Here is a 21,646-nt window from a genome sequence, read left to right on the forward strand (position 1 = left end):
GCAAGTCAGACACCTGTTATCATTTATATTTCAAACCGGTGTAATTCATGTCAGGGATCCATTAAAAACACCCTACACAGACCTCCCAGTTAGTGTCGAGCTCCACCATCTGCTTGTGTGCTCTTGCACACATACACACATACACACGTTGCAATAATGCATTTTAGCAGTGGGGTACCTCATTTTATGGTATGTTATGGCATTTAATGGTATCTTAGCCAATTGTGTCATTCTTTAGTGGTCATTTGGGAGCAGGAAAGAACTACTTAACCATGAAAATTGTATTCATTTAAAAACAAACAAAATGCAACATCAGTATGGAATACATTGTCTAGCCGATGCTAAGAAAGAGGTCCAAGTCCATTAACAAATTTTGAAGAAGGATATTTTTCAAGCATTAAAATAATATTTTATGCATGTCTCCTTCATGTCATCTTGTTTAATTTAGTCTCACTCACCAAGGCTAGTACTTACTAGTCTATCTCATCTTCATTTCTTGCATCTCTCTAATCTCTAAAAATGTGTAACACTTTCTCAATACATCCACGCAGTGAACCGTTGTCTTTAGTATCCTTAAGCCAGGGTTGTGTATTCTAAATGAAAATAAATAAGTCAGATAGAATGCTTCAAGCAAGGGCCTGTTTGTTGTTTACTTCAAATGTAAATACCCCAGCCATGGTCACGTCAACGTTGGTCCTCCCTGTTTTATAAGATGCATGTAGTTTGTCGCTCATATCTTGCTCAGTGACATGAAACTGATAGAAAGGCAAGGTTTACGCTAGTAACAATAAAATAAGTAACTATTCCAGAATAATCACACTTTTGTAACATATGGACCCAGTCAGCACTGATGCACATATATGGCTTAGACGTGTGTCGGCATGTATTGCACAGGACCTATGTGTTGGAACCTATGTGTATGACGTCCCCTCCCTTCAAAAAGTGTCACTGTGAATGAAGCTCTTTCTCAGACCTGATGCTAAGTTGTGAAATTCGATTCCTGATAGAATAATAATAATTCACCTCAAATTCTAGAGAACATTAAAACCTGACTCTTTTCATTCACACATAACTGCATGCAGAGACCATTCCCACGAAAATAAGCATTGGTAAAAAAAAAAGTAATGGCCAGTCTGTTCTGACACATAAATTCTCTTCCTTTTATGGGGATGTGCACATGTGATCAGGAAAAATGCCATACTTCACAATACAAGGGAACCAATGGCTGAAGTTGGCCCACCCAATGCCCATTACTGTACACTATTGTGGATAGAAGCATAATGTCAATGACAGATGAAGAAACCAAAGGACTGACCCAAAGTCCTTCTATGTATGTCATTTTTATTTATGAAGTATTTTGATTACTTGAGGTTGACAAAGCTTAAGTTGTCTTTTGGCCAAACCTAAAAGAAGGTTAATTCTCAAATGTGCACCGGTGTCTACTGACACATTTTTATGTGTTATCTCAAGCTTTTGTGCAGCTCCCAGTTCACCACACCATGGCCCTGATGTATCAATGGGTTTTAGCCCTTCTGTGTTTATGTGGAAATGCGTTGATACATAAGGGCTCATGATCATGTTTAGACCACGTTGACTAACCTCACGCTCATTGAACGTCTCTCATGTGGGGCCTAACCAGAACCAACACCCTATCAAATATACACCCGGTAAAGAGTATCCAGAAATCTGATGTGTTTTGGGCCTTATCAGGTGTATGACATTCCATGCAAATTCTAAATACAATACAATCATGGACGTCAATTAGAGGTTGGCAGGGGTCACCCCTGGGACCCACAAGCCACCAGTTGCGACCCCTGCCACGTTGCTTGCGACCCCTGTTGTTTGTCAGCCTAGGCAAGTGCTCTGGTGGCATAAAATCAGCCACAGTGCGAGCAGCGCTTGATTGCACCGCCTTGCTGAAGCTCTGCCTGCAGAGACATCATGATGACCTGCAAGCTGGGCCAGGGTGGGAGAAAGAACTAATCTCACTTGTTGCTATGGTGATCCCAGGACGGCTGGTCGGCGCAGTCCTTGATTTGATAATTTGTATGTATGAGTGAATGAGCATGAAGCTTGTGCAGCATGGCTGGGCATGATAGAAGAGTGACTAACTACACGTGCTGTAGCTAGAAGCACATGTGTGTAAGTGCAAGTGTTCACCTGCTGCACCCTAGCCTAGCTGAAGACGTGGTGCCTGGTGCGATCTGTGTACCACTATGTTAGGGACCCAGGGCTGTCAATCTGGTACATTACTGAGGTCTTTTTTAGGCCAGAATCTACAAGGCACCAGGGGGGAGGTCAGAGAGGGAGAGGCAAGGGTCGGCAGAACCAGGAACAGACATGGCAGGTTCATTCCCCCAGGATCACACGCAGTAGGGGCAGGACGCCCCTGTGAATAACATAGTGGTTAACCTCTCTGTTTACCAATTAGCCCCAGCTGAACTTCATGTCCTAAATAAGGGCTTGGGTTATGTACCGACCCCTAAACATAACACATTTAAATTCAGGACTGAGTTCTATGAAATGATGCAAAAAATACAGCTTCACAAGATACTTGATCCACCCTCAGTGTTCTCAACAAATTTACACCGACCTTTGGTGTTTTGTCCCCCGGCTTCCTCTTTGGGCCCTGAAGTAGCAGTGTTTGAGCAACAGGTGCTATAAGATATCACCAGTCACCAGCTTGGAACAGTCGTGTGGTCAACAAACATTCCAGAACATGAGCAAAACCGATTGGTCAGCAATCAAATCTCTACAGGAGAATGATAAAATAAAAATAAAACCGTCTGACAAAGGCGGTGCAATCGTGGTATTGAATATCAAAGACTACGAAACAGCGGTATTGAGGTTACTAGGGGTACGTTCAAATTACAGACCACTGGTGAGAGCTCCTACGGGGAGCTTCAAGATCTGCTAAGGGCAATGGTGGCAGATTCCAGGCAAAAGAAGTGGATAACCCACAAAGAAGCTGAGTTTCTGATTAATCCCAAACCAAGAATTCCTGCATTTTACATCTTGCCTAAAAATTGTAAAGCTCAACGTCCACCTCCTGGACGCCCGATTGTTTCAGGTATCTAATCATTATTGGAACCCCTCTCACAATTTGCTGATTTCTTTTAAAGGCAAACTGTCATTAACCAACCCTCTTTTGTCCAGGACACTACCGACATCCTTAATATCCTGGACCCTCTGGAATATGACCCAGTGAACCAATTGTTGGTCATCATCGACATTGAATTCCTGTATACCAGCATTCCCCAAGATGCCACACTGCTGGCAGCAGTGCGTGCACTTGGGGGTCGTGAGTGGTTCTATGACACACCTCCTTCCTAAGTTTTGAAGTGTGTGGAATTGGCATTAACACAGAATTTATTTGGCTACCCGAACTAACTATACCTCCAGGTCTCTGGGACCTCGATGGGGGCAACTTTTGCGTATTGGGCAATGAACAGCTGTGACCCAGGCAAGAGGGTGTGTCTAATGCCCGGTATCCGTCCACCTGGGACTTCTTCAGGGCTAGAAAATATATACAAAACATAAACTTATTTACAATATATACAAAAATTACAAACCAAATCTATTTACACTGTACATGAAACCAGACGTAACATGGTGTACCAATTTAATTACTTTGCTCTATGCATTCCATCATTTTAACATGTGTTGGCCTAACAATTCTATCCTGAGGTGTTTAACCAAGATCAATGTTTACTGTACTAAGTGTAAGTATTAATATTTACACAAGGAGAAAACAATGACATACACAATGGGCCACACTATTTATTATCAGTATTTAGTTTCCCACGAGAAATGAACAGTAAAAAGAGAGGTTCGCCAAGTATTTTCTTATTTACAATTCTCCATTAGGAGATTTTACAGTGGCGTTTCTTTGTACATGGAAAAAATATCCCCACACCAGTATCAAGAACATCAGGTTTACGAAAAATTACTTATGACTTTTATTCGTCATGGGTCTACCATGGTTAATTGGTATGAATATAATATCAAGATACACTGTCATACCTCAACAGGCGAGAGATCTTCTTGCATGTTCTTCATGTTGTGCCATATAACAGGAGAATAGAATGTGTAATGTATCTGTAACAAATGTAAAAATAAAAGTTTCACCATGATTCCAATAAATACAATGGTCTATGACAACGTTATTTTACAGCAAAACACTCTAGCACCTTCCTTCGAAAAGCGGGACCATGACCAAATGATCAGGGTTATCTGAGTTGAGACACCATAATAAGTGTAAAACAAATTATTGTTCAACTAATTTATATACACTTCAATAGCAATGACGTTATATCAGCATAAACCATCGTTTTTAAACTCTAAGGGCATTCTGATAGATATCTGCAGAATGTCCATGCTCATCTACAGTGGTCAATGGACCGAAAACTATCATCCAATCACAATTGTGAAAGTCAGCCTAGTGGTTTGTCATCAACTTAGAGCTAGTGTAAGCGCCATATTAAAATGGCTCCAAATGTCCCAGACCCCATTTCGTACAATTCAGTGAATATAATTCTATGTCAGGACCGGAGGCTCCGATTAAGCTTCTCATTTCTTTGCTTTATTACAATGAAAAAAACTTTTTTTATTCCATAAAACTGCAAATCCCATGAGTCTCATGTACTATACTACCATAGAGACTATACCTATATAAGGCCCAACTGAGGCAAACACCTCCTCTTTCTTTGCTGCTCCGCAGCCAGTTAAGTGCCTCTCACTTACTGCTTTTTCATACGATTGTGGTGTATGGGTTTCTTGAGTGCACTGCTTGTGTTTGATGCCTTTACAGGTGTAACAATTTGGTTTCTGTTGTGTGCTTGGTCTGCGTTGGCAAAGCTGATTACTTGATCGCTAGCGTTCGATTGTGTTGTTTGTTATGCTGTTGTAGTCCGTATTACTGAGGGGATCGCTGGCGCTCCTGTGCTTTTGCGCGTGCTTCGCGCTGCCTGGTTACCGGCTGATAGCTCGCGCGTGTGTGCGGCAATCAGGGAGCACTTCGGCCTCCCCGGCCGGGCGCTCTGCGCCCGTGGCCTTCAAAGAGTGGAGTGGGAGTTTCTTGGGGGCTGAGGACGGCGCGTCTGTGCTCGCGTGCGTCCTCTTTCTTCCTCTACGGGCGGCCAATACCGGGCATGCCATTATTCCGACTTAGTTATGATCAGAGTTCGTTCAGAGCGGGAAATGCTCGTATTTCAAACAAAAAAACCCGTATTTTAGCCCCGATGACACCTGACACTCTGGTTTTGCTGAGGGTTGGAAAATAGTTGCATAGGCTCTGCCTAGAGAGGTTGGCAGGCCCTCCCTCCACTATTTACCATCTTTGATTCAGGCTTGATTGCCTGGCCTGCCTGGGGTTGTTCCTCTCCCCCTTATTTGCTCTTGCCTACGCACCATCGGTTGTGCTCTAGGGTGACAGCTACCGCTTGCACCATGGCTGATTATTGTTATGAGGAGGAGTATTTTGATTTCGAGCCTTCGGGCTCATTCGAGCAAGACCTCGTGGAGGCCTTGGATGCTGGAGTGCAGCAATCAGTGAGCTGTGAGGGCGATTGCACCCCTTAAGCGGCATCTTAACAATTATGCGCTGCAGCAGGGCTGGCTCCCAGCCACAAATATCCGTCCCAAACCAACGGGAAAGGAGAATACTAATCCTCACTCGGAGGACTTCGCTCGGCTATCCAGGGCCCTAGCAAATGACCACGCCTATCTGGCGCAAACGGAACAAACTGAGTCTTCCCACAAAGACAAGGGAGATTCCTCGGCTGACGGCGAGTCCGATCAGGAGGAATTCGCTCAACCAGCAAAAAAGACCAGGAAGGAAGATCATGTGGAGCCTACTCCACCACCTAAACATCTTACCTTCGACCCGACAGACATCATTCATCCTAATTCTATGGCATGGATGCCCTTGCAAGAAGTGGAGGACTATCTTCAGTCAAACCTCCGACGCCCCTTCGACAAGGACGTCAGGGCGCGACTTAAGTCTGAATGCCCGAGACCTGACCTGGCAGCTCGCGTGGCGGAGACCCCTGAAGTGGATCCGACCATGCTGACATACCCTAAAAAATACTCAAAGGACCCAAAAAAGGGCATTGACCGTGCCTGGCGGTCATGCCAGGATAAACTCCTAGATCTTTCAGGGCCTTTGGCCAATATTCTCAAGATGGGTCTCCAGGCAAAGGAGTCCGGGTCTCCGGTGGATCCCTACGACCTCATTGGTTGGGTGCAACATGCTGTGTGTCTGTTAGGCAATGCCAACTGCGCCATGTCTAGCGAGAGGAGGAGGTCTATCCTCCTCAAACTGGACCCCAAACTGGCGGAATTATCCTTCTCAGATGCAGGCCCAGTAGCCCAGGGTCTCCTCTTCGGGCAACCCTTTCTGAAAGAACTCACCAAATTTGTGGCCACTTTCAGTGGCCTAGATAAGGCGCAGGAATCTCTACGACGTGCCTTCCGACCGCATGGAATGGTCTATTCACCTGCTGAAAACCCTGGGTTTCATTGTGAACCTTCAAAAGTCCTTTCTGGTGCCCACACAATCTATAGAGTTTCTGGGTTTTCAGGTGGACTCTTGCAGCTGCCAGCTTCTGCTGCCCACATCCACGATCAGAACGATCAAGAAAGAATTGAGATCGATAGTGAGCAAGCAGACTGTGTCCTTGAGATCCATAGCCCGGGTAGTGGGCTTGCTGGCCTCCTCGATCCAGGCCATCTTTTCAGGTCCCCTTCACTACCGTGCTCTCCAACGTTTAAAAATTCAACATCTCCGCAAAGGCCTCAGCTATGCCGAACAGATCCCTCTTTCAGAGGAAGCGAGGTTGGAAAAGTTGTAGTGGCTCGACCACATGGAATCGTGGAATGGCAGAGCCATATTCGGTTCCAAACCGGAAGTAGTGATCGAATCGGACGCCAGCCACTGGGGCTGGGAAGCCCGCTGCGGTCCGATCGACGGGGGGACGATAGTCTCCGGAGGAGCTCTTCCTTCATATCAATTGCCTGGAGTTGCTGGCGGGCTCGTTCGCGATTCGCAGCCTCTCCCCACAGAAGACGAATTGTTGCATTCTCCTGAGAATGGACAATATATCAGCGGTCCGGTACGTGAACAAACTTGGGGGTACGAGATCCCGCATCCTGGCGGAAATTGACAAGGATTTTTGGCACTACTGCCTTCAGTACAATCTATCAGTAGTGGCGGAATACCTCCCGGGATGACAGAACGAAGTGGCCGATTGGCACTCCCGTTACCTACGGGACTACAGTGATTGGCGACTACACCCACGAGTCTTCCGAATGCTGAACCTCTTATGGGGACCCTGCCAGTTGGGGCGTGGCTGGGCGCGCTTGCATGATGGCCGCGAGAGAGTGATCCTGGCACTTTCTCCTGGCTGGGCTTCTCCTGGACTCTGGGCGCTGACGAGGGTGAGACCCGTGTTCCCCTCGCCACCATAGAGCACGAGCTGGTTGGTGCGGCTGCGGGGAGCTCCGGTCCTGCCGCATGAGAGCTGCAGCCGGCAGACGCGGTGCGGTGGGCGTGTGCCGCGGCTGACCGCATCAACGAATTTAGCCCGCGGCTCGGCACGAGGGACCCAGGCCGCACAGGCTGGAGCACCGGTGACGGAGGAGGTGTGGCGCCACCGGAACCTCTGAATGCGGTGCCCTGGGCCAGCGACGACAGCAGGAACAGGACCGGTCGTGTGGTGACCGGCCGGGGCTGCCCTGCCATCGTGAGTCACCCGGGACGTAGTGCTGGCAGCGACGGAGGTGCGGAGGTGTTCGCGGCCTGCTGGTGGTGCCGCGGGGTGAGCAGCCTTGCGGTGTGGCGGTGCGGGGGGGCCCCCCTGCAGACTCCCTGAGGTGCTGCAACGGCCCCGTCCAAGTGCCTGAAGTGACCCGGTGAGTGGACTGGCAGAGCGCTAGGAGGCGATCCCCCGGAGGGGCTCTGCAGACCGGTCAGATGCAGTGAGGCGGTCAGGTGGACAGGGCGGACCTCCCTACGTGCAGCAGTGGAGTGGTGGGCCTGACGCCGGACACTGGGGTGGCCCTCGCTGTGGCGGATTGCGCAGTGACTTGCTTTGCCTGTGCAGGGGCCTGGAGCCCCGGAGCCTGGTGAGCGACCGGTGGACGGCCTGGTGCCGGTCAGCGAGCTGAGCAGAGGTGGAGGAGGGGGAGACCGCTTGGCATTGACGTGAGGGGAGCACCTGGACTCCTGTCACACATCGAAGGTGTTGGCACGTGGTGGTGGCGCCTGGATCCGTGCATGCAGTAAGACACCGAGGAACTAGGAGAGGCACGGACGGACCCGTAGGTGCCGGAGATGGCATGCGCTACACTCGGTGCCTTGGCATAGCTGGCACCGGGAGCCGTTTGAGGTGTGTCGCCACCGGTAACGCGCCTGTAGCGCTGAAGTGGTGCCCAACAGTGGACGATTACACAGGAGCGGCCGCCAAGGGGAGAGGCGGCGGATATTCACCAGCCCTAATTTCCAGGGGACACCGATGCTCAGGCGGAGGAGGGGTACCCAAAAGGGGATTCAGACACATCAGGGGAGTGGCGAGTGGCAGCCTCTGTGGGCCCGTGGCATCAGTGAGTAGCGGGGGACTGGCATCTCCTGGTTTGTGGTGGTGGACTCTGCGGGGAGGACTCTGGCTTTCCCTCTCTGTCTCTCACTCTCGCGGCGGTGCAGGAGGCCTACGGTGTCAGCTCTCTACTGTTGTGGTGGACTGGGGGTCTAGGCCCGGACCGCCTGCCCGGTGCTGAAGTTACCAGCAGATGCCTACTGCTCAGCAATTGGTCATGTGCCGGCTGCGTGGCGTGCCAAGGGAGGGCCGGACACTGGTGGCGGGCTCGGGCCCCATGGCGGAGAGTCGCGGCGAGGGCGTGGAGCCCCGGGCAGCGGCGTTGGCGGCGAAATTGGACACAGTGCTTGCCACAGTGGAGCGAATCGACTCTACGCTGGAGCAGACAAAGGCCTCTCTAGAATCCCGAATCGACAAGGTCACAGTGGACTTCACCCTCCTTCATGTTGACCACCGCAAGTTAGCGGACACAGTGGCCCTACAGCGCCAGGCCCTCCAGGATGTCCAACCAGTGGGGAACAACCATACTGTAACCGACTTAATCGATCGCGTCCACACCTTGGAGGATCGGGCCGAGGATGCCGAAGGGCGCTCCCGGCACAGTAATATCAGGGTGGTGGGACTGCCGGAGGGCGAGGAGGGACGACAGCCAGAGCAATACGTCGAGGGATGGCTTCGAGATCTGCTTGGTCCGAGGGTACTCTCCCCGCAGTTTGTGGTGGAGCGGGCCCACTGGGTCCCAGCACAGCGGCCCAAGCCAGAGGCTCGGCCCCGCCCCTTCTTGTTCAAACTCCTCAAATACCGGGACAGAGATGTGGTGCTCCGCGAGTCCAGGAAGTTGGGCGCAATCGCAGTGGGAAGTGGGCAGGTGATGTTCTTCCCGGACTACACGGCGGTGGTGCAGAAGCGGTGGAGCAACTATCTGGCGGTGAAGCGCCGACTACGTGACCTGGAGATCCCATACTCTCTGTTATTTCCGTCACGCCTCAGAGTGGTCACAAAGGAGGGGACCCGCTTCTTCGATGCCCCATCGGAGGTCTGGGACTGGCTAGAGGAGACGGGGCAGAGTGGTGGACAGAGACCACCAGATCCGGAACCTGGCAATCATAGGGGGAAGAGGCCCCGGCGGAGGCGACGGAGAAGGTCCCGAAGAGATGCGGGATTGGGCCCGGGGGTGGTGCCTAGCCCGGAGCGGATACGCCTGGAGCGCCAGGGAGCGCTGGCAGCGGTGGCAACCCTTGGATCTACAAGTAGTCAGGGAGAAGCGGACACTCACAGGCATAGCGATCCTGAGACCAGCAGATCGTCCTCTCCATCCACCACGCTCTCCGAGGACCAACTAATGGCGCTGGTGACCCCCCAGACTTCCGAGCAGATCATGTGAGCCGGGAGCGACGTGGGGACAGCACCCGCTGACATGCACGTCACCAAGAGACAGACAATGAGTCTTGGTGGCCGACTGCTTAAAGGCTCTGATGTATAAAGTGGTAAAGTGTTGTGTGATGGCGGTGCTGCGTCTAGCTGGCAGTTGTGTGAGTGCGGGGGGGATGGGAGGCCCTGCCCCCAGGGGGGGGACGGCATGCCGGGCGGAATCTGCGACTGGAGGGGTAGACAGCTGTAGTTAGGCCACACCCCCATACCTGTCCAAGCCCATGCCACAGGAGACACCCACAGCGGGTGCGGGGGCACCGTGGTAGGGGAGCAGCTCACGGCAGCTAAAGCCACAATAAGCACCCGTTAGCCACTACCTGGCTTAGTTTTACTCCATAAGCGTTAGCTTATAGTTTGGACGAATGCCCGCACAGGGGTTTGCACTGATAGTTATATTGGTTTTGTTGTTCAGTTCGCGTGCTTGGCACCGCGTATATGTTTCTTTGTTCTGTTTATTGATGCAGCGCACCAGCTTGACATATAGAGCTCCTGTTCCCCATGTTGGTCGAGCGGACCCTGGCCCCGCCACCTATGCAGACTATAATTGTTCCAAATGGCCACCACCAACATAATCACATGGAATATTCGGGGCATGCACACGCCAGCTCGTAGATATTCCATTTTCGCTTATCTGCAGAGACACAAGGCGGCCATAGCCCTCCTTCAGGAGACTTACATGACACAGGCAGAAATAGCCCGGTTGCGTACCCGCTGGAGGAGTCAGCTATTAGGAACCACATATTCAGCGCGCGCCAGGGGCACGTTGGTCTGGGTGAGGGCGGGCACCCCATTTACATGTATGGAGGTACTGCTCGACCCGGCCGGGAGATACACTTTAGTGCGCGGGCAACTCAATGGGCAGCACATATTGCTAGGCTCATTGTACGCCCCGAACGTTGAACATCCATCATTCCTTGCCCGTCTGTCGACGGTGTTAGCACCGTATGCGGGTCTCCCTTGGCTACTGGGTGGGGATTTCAACTTGGTCCTCGACGTGCACCTTGACCGGTCCTTTCCGCCCCTCCGTAATACACAAGTGGGCTTGAACGCACAGGCTCTGAATGACTGGATGTCGCGCTGGGCTTTGGTCGATGTGTGGCGCAATCTACACCCCGACGACCGCGTCTACTCGTACTACTTGGCAGTACACAACCTCCATGTGCGTTTTGACAGGGTGGTGGGCTCCTATCCTTTACTTATCCTGTTAGATCAGGCAGAATATCTAGGTTGGACGCACTCCGATCACAACCCCCTTAGGCTGTGCCTCCGATGGAACCCTGGCCGTCCCCCAACCCCTACGTGGCGCCTCCAGTCGGCAGCTCTGGAGGATATAGAATTCCGAGCCTCCTTGGGCACCGCGATAGAGCAGTTCTTTGACCTTAACGAGGGCACCACGAGCAGCGAACTGATAGAGTGGGATGCCCATAAGTCCAGCATCAGGGGGCATTGCTTAGGCGCGACATGGAATATTCGCAAGCAACTCACATTGTCACTTGCTGCCTTGGAATCTCGCCTACTCTCGTGCGAACGGCTCGGGGAGGGCAGCGGTCGTGACTCGAACCAGCTGCTGACACTTCGGGCGCGTCATGCCAAACTGCTGGAGCGCCTGCGCTGTCACGATTATGCGGCCCACTCGGCTCGTGTTCATGCCACGTCAGATAGGGCAGGGAGACTACTGGCCTGGCTGCACAGGCAGGAGACTGTTCAGGCTCCGATCGGCGCTATACGCGGGCCTGACGGGTCGTTGGTGTACATGCAGTGGGAGATCCACCAGGTAATGACGGCGCATTACGCGTCTCTGTATCGTTCGACGGGATGTCGGCAGGCACATGACTTAGACCAGTTCTTGGAGGCTGCTTGTCTGCCCACGGTCCCAGATGAGCACCAGGAGTCACTCGAGAGTCCCCCTACTGCGGACAAGATCAGGGATGCGGTTGCCTCTTTGGCCACTGGGAAGGCGCCGGGTCCCGATGGGCTCCTGGCGGAGTATTATAAAACCTATCGGGAAACACTGATACCCAAATTGCACACTCTTTATCTAGCCACCCTTGAGGAGCGTACCTTGCCCGGTTCAATGCGAGAGGCCTATCTGGTATCTCTGCTCAAACCTGGGCGGGATCCCACCCAGCTGGGGTCTTACCGCCCCCTCGCTCTGCTTAATGCGGATTATAAAATTCTGGCGAAGGTGTTGGCAGAGCGCCTGGCACCAGTGGTGCCGGCGCTGGTGCATGTCGACCAAAATGGCTTTGTACCTAAGCGCAGTACCTCTCTTAACTTGCGGCGGTTTTTTCGAGTGGCGTCAGACAGTGCCCAACAAATGCCCAGGGCGGGCTGCCTAGTTTTAGACCTTGAAAAGGCCTTTGACTGCCTGGAATGGGGATATTTGGTGGCGGCATTGTAGCACTTCGGGCTGGGCCTCGGCTTCCTCCAACTGGCAGCCCTTCTGTACAAGGACCCCACGGTGAGAGTGAGAACCGGTCCGTACATATCTGATGCCATCCCTATTGGCCGCGGCACCAGGCAGGGGTGCCCGCTCTCACCCCTCCTGTTTGCGCTTGCGGTGGAGCCGCTGGCGGCCACACTCCGCAGGGAGCTGACTGACGGCATTCCCCTAGGCGATGCGACACATCAAGTGTCACTCTATGCGGATGACCTTTTGTTCTTGTCAGGGATGTGTCTCACATTCCTGTTGACCTGTAGCGTATTCTGCTGGAATTCGAGGCCCTCTCAGGTCTCCGGATGAACGCTGCTAAGTCCTGCCTATATGCGTTCAGGGCCAACACCCAAGATCCAAGTTATCATCTTGGGGGAGTGCAGGTGCAATGGCGACCGGACACCTTTTGCTATTTGGGTATCCAAATATGCCGTCAGCCGGCGGATCTTGTGGAGGGCAACTTGGGCAGAGCCGTATCCACAGTCCGGGCTCAGATGAGGTTCTGGGGTACGCTTCCTCTCTCGGTCACCGGCCGCATAGCATTAGTTAAAATGGTGATTTTACCCCGTCTCCTGTACTATTTCGCCAATCTGCCCGTTTATGTCCCGGCGTCCTTCTTCGCAGGATTGGCGCGGTCCCTCCGGGACCTCCTGTGGGGTGCCACGCGTCACAGGGTCGCGTTGCCTAAGCTGTACCTCCCCACTGACCAAGGGGGACTTGCAATGCCGTGTTTCGAACATTACTATCTGGCTGCGCAGCTTCAGTGGATAGCCCGTTGGCTGGCAGATAGACGTCGTGAGGATACCGCGACTGCGGCGCCCCCCCTTTCACTGGCTGACGTCCTTGGGCTCTTCCATCCGGCTACGAGGGTGTCAAGGCCTGAGCCTCTTCTACTGGCAGTGGCCTACAAATGCTATCGCTGGTGTCTCCGTCTTACCCGGTCCCAGACCCCCTATGCCCCGGCTATACCGCTCGAAGGCTCCCCTAGTGGGCAGCGGGTGCTTAGTGCTTCGGAACTAGAAGACTGGAGCGCGGCAGACATACACACCTTAGGAGACCTCTATCGAGATGGGACTCTTCTTTTGTTTGCCGCCCTGGCGGAGAAGACGGGGTTAGCTCCAGGCCACTTTCTCCGTCACCGGGCTCTGGTGGCGACGCTCGCGGGCTGCTGGGGGGACCTAAGGGAGGAGCCAGAACAACATCTAATGGTACAATATCTTCATGTTATGGGGTGGGGGAGGCACCTGGTTAAATGGTTCGCGGCGTCCTTACGTACGCATACGCCGCTTAGCCTGGCGCCGCTGCGTGATAAGTGGGAGGCAGATCTGGCTCGACCCGTGACTGACAAGGAGTGGGATGGGGTACTGCAGGGCCCGAAGAGAGTTCCCAGGAACATGCGCTTTCATCAAATACAATTCTTCATCTTAGACAGAGCATATCTCACGCCCGCCTATATTAATAGATACTTTCACCGTGCGGATGCATGCTGCCCCCGCTGTGCGGAACTGGATGTTGGCCTGATCCATATGCTGTGGAGCTGTCCTGTACTGAACACATACTGGCAGGCAGTGCAGGAGGCGCTCTGCGAGTGCACAGGTCGTGATATCCCATTTGAGTGGCCAGCCTACCTATTACACCTTTTCCACAGAACACCTTCCACAAAGGTCACCTCTGGGTTCATAGACCTGGGGTTTGTGGTGGCGAAACGGCTTCTTACCAAACGTTGGAAGACGGCTGCCCCACCACACATGAGGGCATGGCGTGGTTCTTTACTGGTCTGGGCTAGGGCGGAGATCGTGGCCCTCTGGAGGGAGGAAACGCTAGGCCTCAGGAAGACGCCCATTGCAGCCCAGTGGGAGGCGCTATTACAGATCATGATGCGTCTAGGGGAGGATTCCGCAGAGGACTGTCAGGTACATGATGAGGGCGCCGCTCCGGGTGGTGGGGAGTTGGTTTGTCCAGCAGAGTGGTACAAAAGGGGGTGGTGATGGACGGAGCATCAGAACCAATCAAACACTCACAGCCAGTCAACAGATCTGGGTTTGATCCATCACCGTTCTTTAGCCAACTCTGCCACCCCAGTTCAGACATGGTCATATGCAAATCAGTCTGACCCTGTGCCTCATGGGAATAGTCCAGCCCGAACTGCCAAGTCATGGCTTCCCTGGACCGGAAACAAGCTTCCTAGGACCAGTTTCTGGCATTTCAGCCGTCTTCAGCCAGGCTTGCTTGAATCCAGTGGCAAAGTGAGCAAGGGACTCACGTCTGAGCATACCCTGCCAACTTATGGCGAACAAAGCGGTACAAAAGGGGGTGGTGATGGACGGAGCATCAGAACCAATCAAACACTCACACCCAGTCAACAGATCTGGGTTTGATCCATCACCGTTCTTTAGCCCACTCTGCCACCCCTGTTCAGACATGGTCATATGCAAATCAGTCTGACCCTGTGCCTCATGGGAATAGTCCAGCCCGAACTACCAAGTCATGGCTTCCCTGGACCGGAAACAAGCTTCCTAGGACCGGTTTCTGGCATTTCAGCCGTCTTCAGCCAGGCTTGCTTGAATCCAGTGGCAAAGTGAGCAAGAGACTCACGTCTGAGCAAACCCTGCCAACTTTTGGCGAACAAAGCGGTACAAAAGGGGGTGGTGATGGACGGAGCATCAGAACCAATCAAACACTCACACCCAGTCAACAGATCTGGGTTTGATCCATCACCGTTCTTTAGCCCACTCTGCCACCCCAGTTCAGACATGGCCATATGCAAATCAGTCTGACCCTGTGCCTCATGGGAACAGTCCAGCCCGAACTGCCAAGCCATGGCTTCCCTGGACCGGAAACAAGCTTCCTAGGACCGGTTTCTGGCATTTCAGCCGTCTTCAGCCAGGCTTGCTTGAATCCAGTGGCAAACTGAGCAAGGGACTCACGTCTGAGCATACCCTGCCAACTTATGGGGAACAAAGCGGTACAAAAGGGGGTGGTGATGGATGGAGCATCAGAACCAATCAAACACTCACACCCAGTCAACAGATCTGGGTTTGATCCTTCACCGTTCTTTAGCCCACTCTGCCACCCCAGTTCAGGCTGGACTGTTCCCATGAGGCACAGGGTCAGACTGATTTGCATATGGCCATGTCTGAACTGGGGTGGCAGAGTGGGCTAAAGAACGGTGATGGATCAAACCCAGATCTGTTGACTGGTTGTGAGTGTTTGATTTGTTCTTTTGCTCCGTCCATCACCACCCCCTTTTGTATCGCTTTGTTCGCCATAAGTTGGCAGGGTATGCTCAGACGTGAGTCCCTTGCTCACTTTGCCACTGGATTCAAGCAAGCCTGGCTGAATATGGCTGAAATGCCAGAAACCGGTCCTAGGAAGCTTGTTTCCGGTCCAGGGAAGGCATGGCTTGGCAGTTCGGGCTGGACTGTTCCCATGAGGCACAGGGTCAGACTGATTTGCATATAGCCATGTCTGAACTGGGGTGGCAGAGTGGGCTAAAGAACGGTGATGGATCAAACCCAGATCTGTTGACTGGTTGTGAGTGTTTGATTTGTTCTGATGCTCCGTCCATCACCACCCCCTTTTGTACCGCTTTGTTCACCATAAGTTGGCAGGGTATGCTCAGACATGAGTCCCTTGCTCACTTTGCCACTGGATTCAAGCAAGCCTGGCTGAAATGCCAGAAACCGGTCCTAGGAAGCTTGTTTCCGGTCCAGGGAAGGCATGGCTTGGCAGTTCGGGCTGGACTGTTCCCATGAGGCACAGGGTCAGACTGATTTGCATATGGCCATGTCTGAACTGGGGTGGCAGAGTGGGCTAAAGAACGGTGATGGATCAAACCCAGATCGGTTGACTGGTTGTGAGTGTTTGATTTGTTCTGATGCTCCGTCCATCACCACCCCCTTTTGTACCGCTTTGTTCGCCATAAGTTGGCAGGGTATGCTCAGACGTGAGTCCCTTGCTCACTTTGCCACTGGATTCAAGCAAGCCTGGCTGAAGATGGCTGAAATGACAGAAACCGGTCCTAGGAAGCTTGTTTCCGGTCCAGGGAAGGCATGGCTTGGCAGTTCGGGCTGGACTGTTCCCATGAGGCACAGGGTCAGACTGATTTGCATGTGGCCATGTCTGAACTGGGGTGGCAGAGTGGGCTAAAGAACGGTGATGGATCAAACCCAGATCTGTTGACTGGTTGTGAGTGTTTGATTTGTTCTGATGCTCCGTCCACCACCACCCCCTTTTGTACCGCTTTGTTCGCCATAAGTTGGCAGGGTAAGCTCTGACGTGAGTCCCTTGCTCACTTTGCCACTGGATTCAAGCAAGCCTGGCTGAAGATGGCTCAAATGCCAGAAACCGGTCCTAGGAAGCTTGTTTCCGGTCCAGGGAAGGCATGGCTTGGCAGTTCAGGCTGGACTGTTCCCATGAGGCACAGGGTCAGACTAATTTGCATATGGCCATGTCTGAACTGGGGTGGCAGAGTGGGCTAAAAAACGGTGATGGATCAAACCCAGATCTGTTGACTGGTTGTGAGTGTTTGATTTGTTCTGATGCTCCGTCCATCACCACCCCCTTTTGTACCGCTTTGTCCAGCAGAGTGCCATGGCATATGGCAGCGTAGACTTAGTCAGATTGGCGAGGCATAGGTGCAGACGTAACGCAGCCTGTACAGTGACCTGAGTGGGAGGTACGGGGCTGGGGGGGACGACCTACGGGACATTGGGTGAGCAATACTTGGACAATGGCCGGACATTGCTGCTGTTATCATTGTTGTTGGTTTGCTGGGGCCATAGCTGCCCAATTGTTTGGTCCCTGTTATTGGTATACAAATTTGCCATTTGTTTATGGAGAAACCCTAGGGGAGAATGGGTGCAATAGTAAAACTCTCGCCTTGGGGTCACTCCTTATGTGGTAGGGCCTCAGGACACAAAACGGCTCTATGGTTGGCGCCGCTGTCGTGGGGGCCTTCGCTGTGATAGGGAACCAAGAGATACACCCATTCTTACAGTTCATTGTATGCCAGCCTGAGTACATAGCCATGATTTAAATGTTGCTGCACATTATTCTGTTTTATGATGTGATGTACACCTTTCAAAAATCTCAATAAACAGATTTATAAATAAATAATGGGGACCTTGCCAGTTGGACTTGTTTGCGTCACGACTGAACAAACAACTCCCGGATTTTTACAGCTGGCGCCCGGAGGCTCTGGCCTCAGATGCGTTTCTTCAGACCTGGCCTTCCCGCCTTTTGTCATGATAACCAGGGTCCTGGCCCAGGCCAGACGCCAACAGACAGAGTTGGTGTTGGTTACACCCTTGTGGAGAGCCCAAGCATGGTTCCCGATAGCCCTGGAAATGTCTTGTGCTGTACCAATTCTCCTCCCCCAGAGATGGAACCTGTTGCTGGACCCTCTCAAGGTCCCTCATCCATTAGTGGACGCAGGTCAGCTACCGCTTGTAGCGTGGCAGGTTTCAGGGACAGATGGCAGGTCCCAGGCCTTTCATCAGACGCTTCTGCTTTCGTCAAGCAAGCATGGTCAGATAATACCCATAAGCGGTATTCATCAGCATGGAGCAAGTGGTGTAGCTGGTGTGTTCAACGGCACGTCGATCCCACTACAGCTAATGTCTCCATGGTCATGAATTTCCTTGCTTCTTTGGCATCATCGGGTTTTGCGTATAGAACAGTAAACAATTTCCGATCTGCTATCTCGGCTGGGCATGCTCAGTTAGAAGGCAAGCCGGTGGGAGAACACCCTCTGGTGTGTAAATTACTTAGAGGCATCCGGATGGTCAGACCTCCGTGTCCGAAGTACTTCTTTTTGTGGGACGTTACGGTGGTGCTCCGATTTCTGGAATCTTGGCCGACTAACGATCACCTGTAGCGGGAACAGCTTTCAGCCAAGCTGGCGATGTTATTGTGTCTGGTCTCTTGCAAGAGAGTTTCTGATATTCGGGCTTTGGACCTCGCAGGTCGTCTGTTCTCCCCGGAAGGGGTGACTTTTACTATTTCCAGACGTACCAAAAGTAATTCCACTTCGGTGTCTTATCCGGCTTTTACGGATAATCCCAACTTATGTGTGGTGTAATGTGTAAAGGTGTACGAGGTGAGTACATCTAATTTCCATTCTGACATTCAAGGTCAACTGTTTATTGCATTGCAAAAACCCTTTCGCTAAGTATCGTCAGCTACTTTGGCGAGATGGGTGCGTTGGCTTATGAATGAAGCGGGCATTGATGTGTCCAGGTTCAGTGCTCATTCTGTTCGTGGCGCAATGGCGTCTAAGTCCTTTTCCTTAGGTGTAAGCCTAACCGACATCATGAATACTGCGGACTGGTCAAATGGATCTACTTTTAAATCGTTCTATTACAAACCTATAGTAGATATTGCATCAGTGGTGGTGGCTAAGCTTTAAACAAGCATAATCGGAGCCTCCGGTCCTGACATAGAATTAAAAATTTGCGAACATTCGTGACAAGAATTTTCAATTGAACACCATGGTGTTAGCACTCATAGAAACAGATAGGCGCCATATTGGAATGGCTTCAAGGCATTTAAAGTTCTCACGTAGAGCACAGCATATATAACCATCCTCTGTATAAGAGGACATAACAACGAAACACCCACAGCACCATAGTTAACATTATGTTGCTGCATAAACACACATTCAGCATATATAGACAGCCTTACAGAAAACCATAATTTAAAGGATGACGGCCGCAATATGCGAATGGAGCTAGTACTCAAACACAATCAAATGCCATGTTGGAATTACTTCAAATTTAGAATTTCTCTTGTAAGGCTCAGCAATGCAATGCAACTTTCCTACGTTAAGCGGCCCAACAAGGGAACACCGCGACATCAGTTTACACAATATGTTGCCACATAAACACGCATCAAAACAATGCGGACAGCCTTCCAGAGAGCAGTCGTTATGTGGCTGTCGGCCGTCATGTCACAGCAGAACTAAGTACTCAAAAGGAAGTGCCATATTGATTATATATAAGTGGCGTATTAGCTGATTTAAGTCAACACGGTAAACATTGGTTCTTATTGATTTTACAAAGAACAAAAGGACATGCACACATAAGTCAGTCAAAAGGGAGCATATTGTGAATTACTAGAGATCATACAAACAATTTAGGCGTAAACGTCCCGCAACACGGAAAGGTGGGGAGTACCTGGAAAACAAGTAATTGCAAAACTTAAGGAGCATGGTAGCTCCAACGAATCACAGCATGACGTCCGGTTCCGTGAAAAGAACCGAGCGCCATTACTGTGGCTCATTTTATATTAAGTCATTAACCTCCTACACATGGACGCTGTCCCAAACACAAAGAATGGACTGCGGTAAATACGAACACCATATTAGAAAGGCTCCGATCGCGTATATTTCTATTGCGCAGCGGTCAGGAGTGGTGAACCATTCCTTAAAAGACAGTCACAATGTGAAAAGTGCCCCACCATCATAGATCTCAGTGAATAATAGGAATAAACCTCATTATACCCACAGTTATACTGGGAATCCACCACCACCTGGACGATATCACGAACACAATAAAAGGACTATGGCAAGTGTGGGCGCCATATTGAAATGGTTCGGATTGAGTGTGTTTCTATTAAATAAAGCCTAGATTTAGTTGAACATGCCCTAAACAACAGTCATGGTGAAAAACATATCACTACATCATAGCCCAAGTGCTGAGAGAGAGTAAACTTCCATTTGCCAACAGTCCTGATAGAAGAGGACACACGGCATCATTTGTTACAGTAGGTTCGAGTGGTAGGAAGGCCAGCATATGCGACCAGTGGACGCCATATTAGAATGGCTCCAAACGTATGTGAGTGTGCCTAGCAGAGCCCAGAATGGGTAGTCTACCTTTGAAAAAAATTACCCACTATACCGTATGGGTGCATCCCAATTATACACATGTAGTACTCTTATGAACATTGGGATTTACCAGAAAATTACCAAACAGCAGAAGTGTACCCATACCCTGAAGTACAATTGCGCCAGTAAAATCAGAGACAATATCACAAATGTCTTCTCACACCTTTTTTCCTTTCTGTAATTGATGTGAGGATGTGTGTGGTGGGTTGACAAACTGTAAACTTTTAGAAGAAAAAACACTTGGGGTTGGGCACGACTGCTGAATAAGCATAGCCTGATGTAGGAGTAGATATATTCAAATAAATCCTGCCCGTGTTCTTTTGTTGATGTAACATTGAAAGGCTGCAGTGTTCTATGTAACCAGGTCATTTTTGTATGAATCAGTGAGTGGAGGGCGACCTGGCTATTATCACTCTGTTGCTCCAATTGTTTTGATAAGCACGAAAGCGCTACCAATGATGGCAGCCCTGGCAAAAATTATTGGTCAGTCCCCGTGCAGCAGTAAAGGTTTCGTTGATGTGGCGTGGAGTCAGAGTCGAGTTGGACTCGTGCCTGCTATGTGGGTGCCAGGTGTCAAGACTCTAGAGTGACTGACAAGGATCAGTGCAAGTTGGGACCGGGCCATGAGTGACTTGCTTCAATTAATTGTCACTCTCTTACTGAATCGAATGGTCAGACCTCAGGGGGGCCGTCGAGCAGGTGAGGTTGTGTGAGAGTGAGATTGACTGAGTCATCACATTGACTCTACTAGAGTCTCGACTCTCAGACTCCCCTTGTGCTGGTCATTGTAACTCCTGTGAGCTGCGGGCTCTGGGCAAACCTCTAACAGAATCAACAAGTAAAGTAAGATAAGATTACCTGTTTATGGAGTTGGCACAAGATTTTCAAATGCCCTGCAAAACTTCAGTAATGATTATTAAAGAGCACATATTTTAGGTTCAACCCTTCTAGCGGTGTAGCCTTCGTTTTGGTAATGTGAATAACACATTAATTGGTATTGTTTTATGTTGAACACGCAGTCCGTGTAGCCACAGCATGCACACATCTGTCAGTGAGTGCTGGTGGTCTGGACAACAAGACATTGTCTGTCTTGAACACCACCAAGGCTGGAATGGCCGTAGCTGGCACCTGGCGACAGATGGGCATTTCCCCAGGAGACTGGAAGGGTGATGGACAGCAGAGGCGCAACTAGAGCCAAATTTCGGGGGGGGCTGAGCAAAAATTTCGGGGGGGGCTGAACTTTACACAATAGGCAGAGTGGAGCTGCAGGGGCTCTTAGAAGGGGTGAAACAACAGCAAGGA

The 21,646-nt window shown here is 51.1% G+C and overlaps 1 protein-coding gene across 2 annotated transcripts in view; it reads right to left on the reverse strand.

Annotated features, from left to right (window-relative positions):
* The window catches only part of SMIM3 (small integral membrane protein 3), a 116,057-nt gene extending 96,350 nt beyond the window's left edge, over positions 1-19,707 (reverse strand). Inside the window, exons 1-3 of one of the 2 annotated variants that reach the window (XM_085617697.1) lie at positions 19,635-19,707; positions 4,024-4,098; positions 2,594-2,752 (exon numbers count right to left, since the gene is read on the reverse strand). The gene's annotated coding sequence lies outside the window, so the exon portion shown is untranslated. The remainder of the gene's footprint in view (positions 1-2,593; positions 2,753-4,023; positions 4,099-19,634) is intronic. The other variant, XM_085617696.1, reaches the window with a different exon arrangement.
* Positions 19,708-21,646: the final 1,939 nt, after the last annotated feature.

This window comes from Triturus cristatus, chromosome 7 (assembly GCF_964204655.1).
Source record: "Triturus cristatus chromosome 7, aTriCri1.1, whole genome shotgun sequence".
In the NCBI taxonomy this organism is placed as follows: domain Eukaryota; kingdom Metazoa; phylum Chordata; class Amphibia; order Caudata; family Salamandridae; genus Triturus; species Triturus cristatus.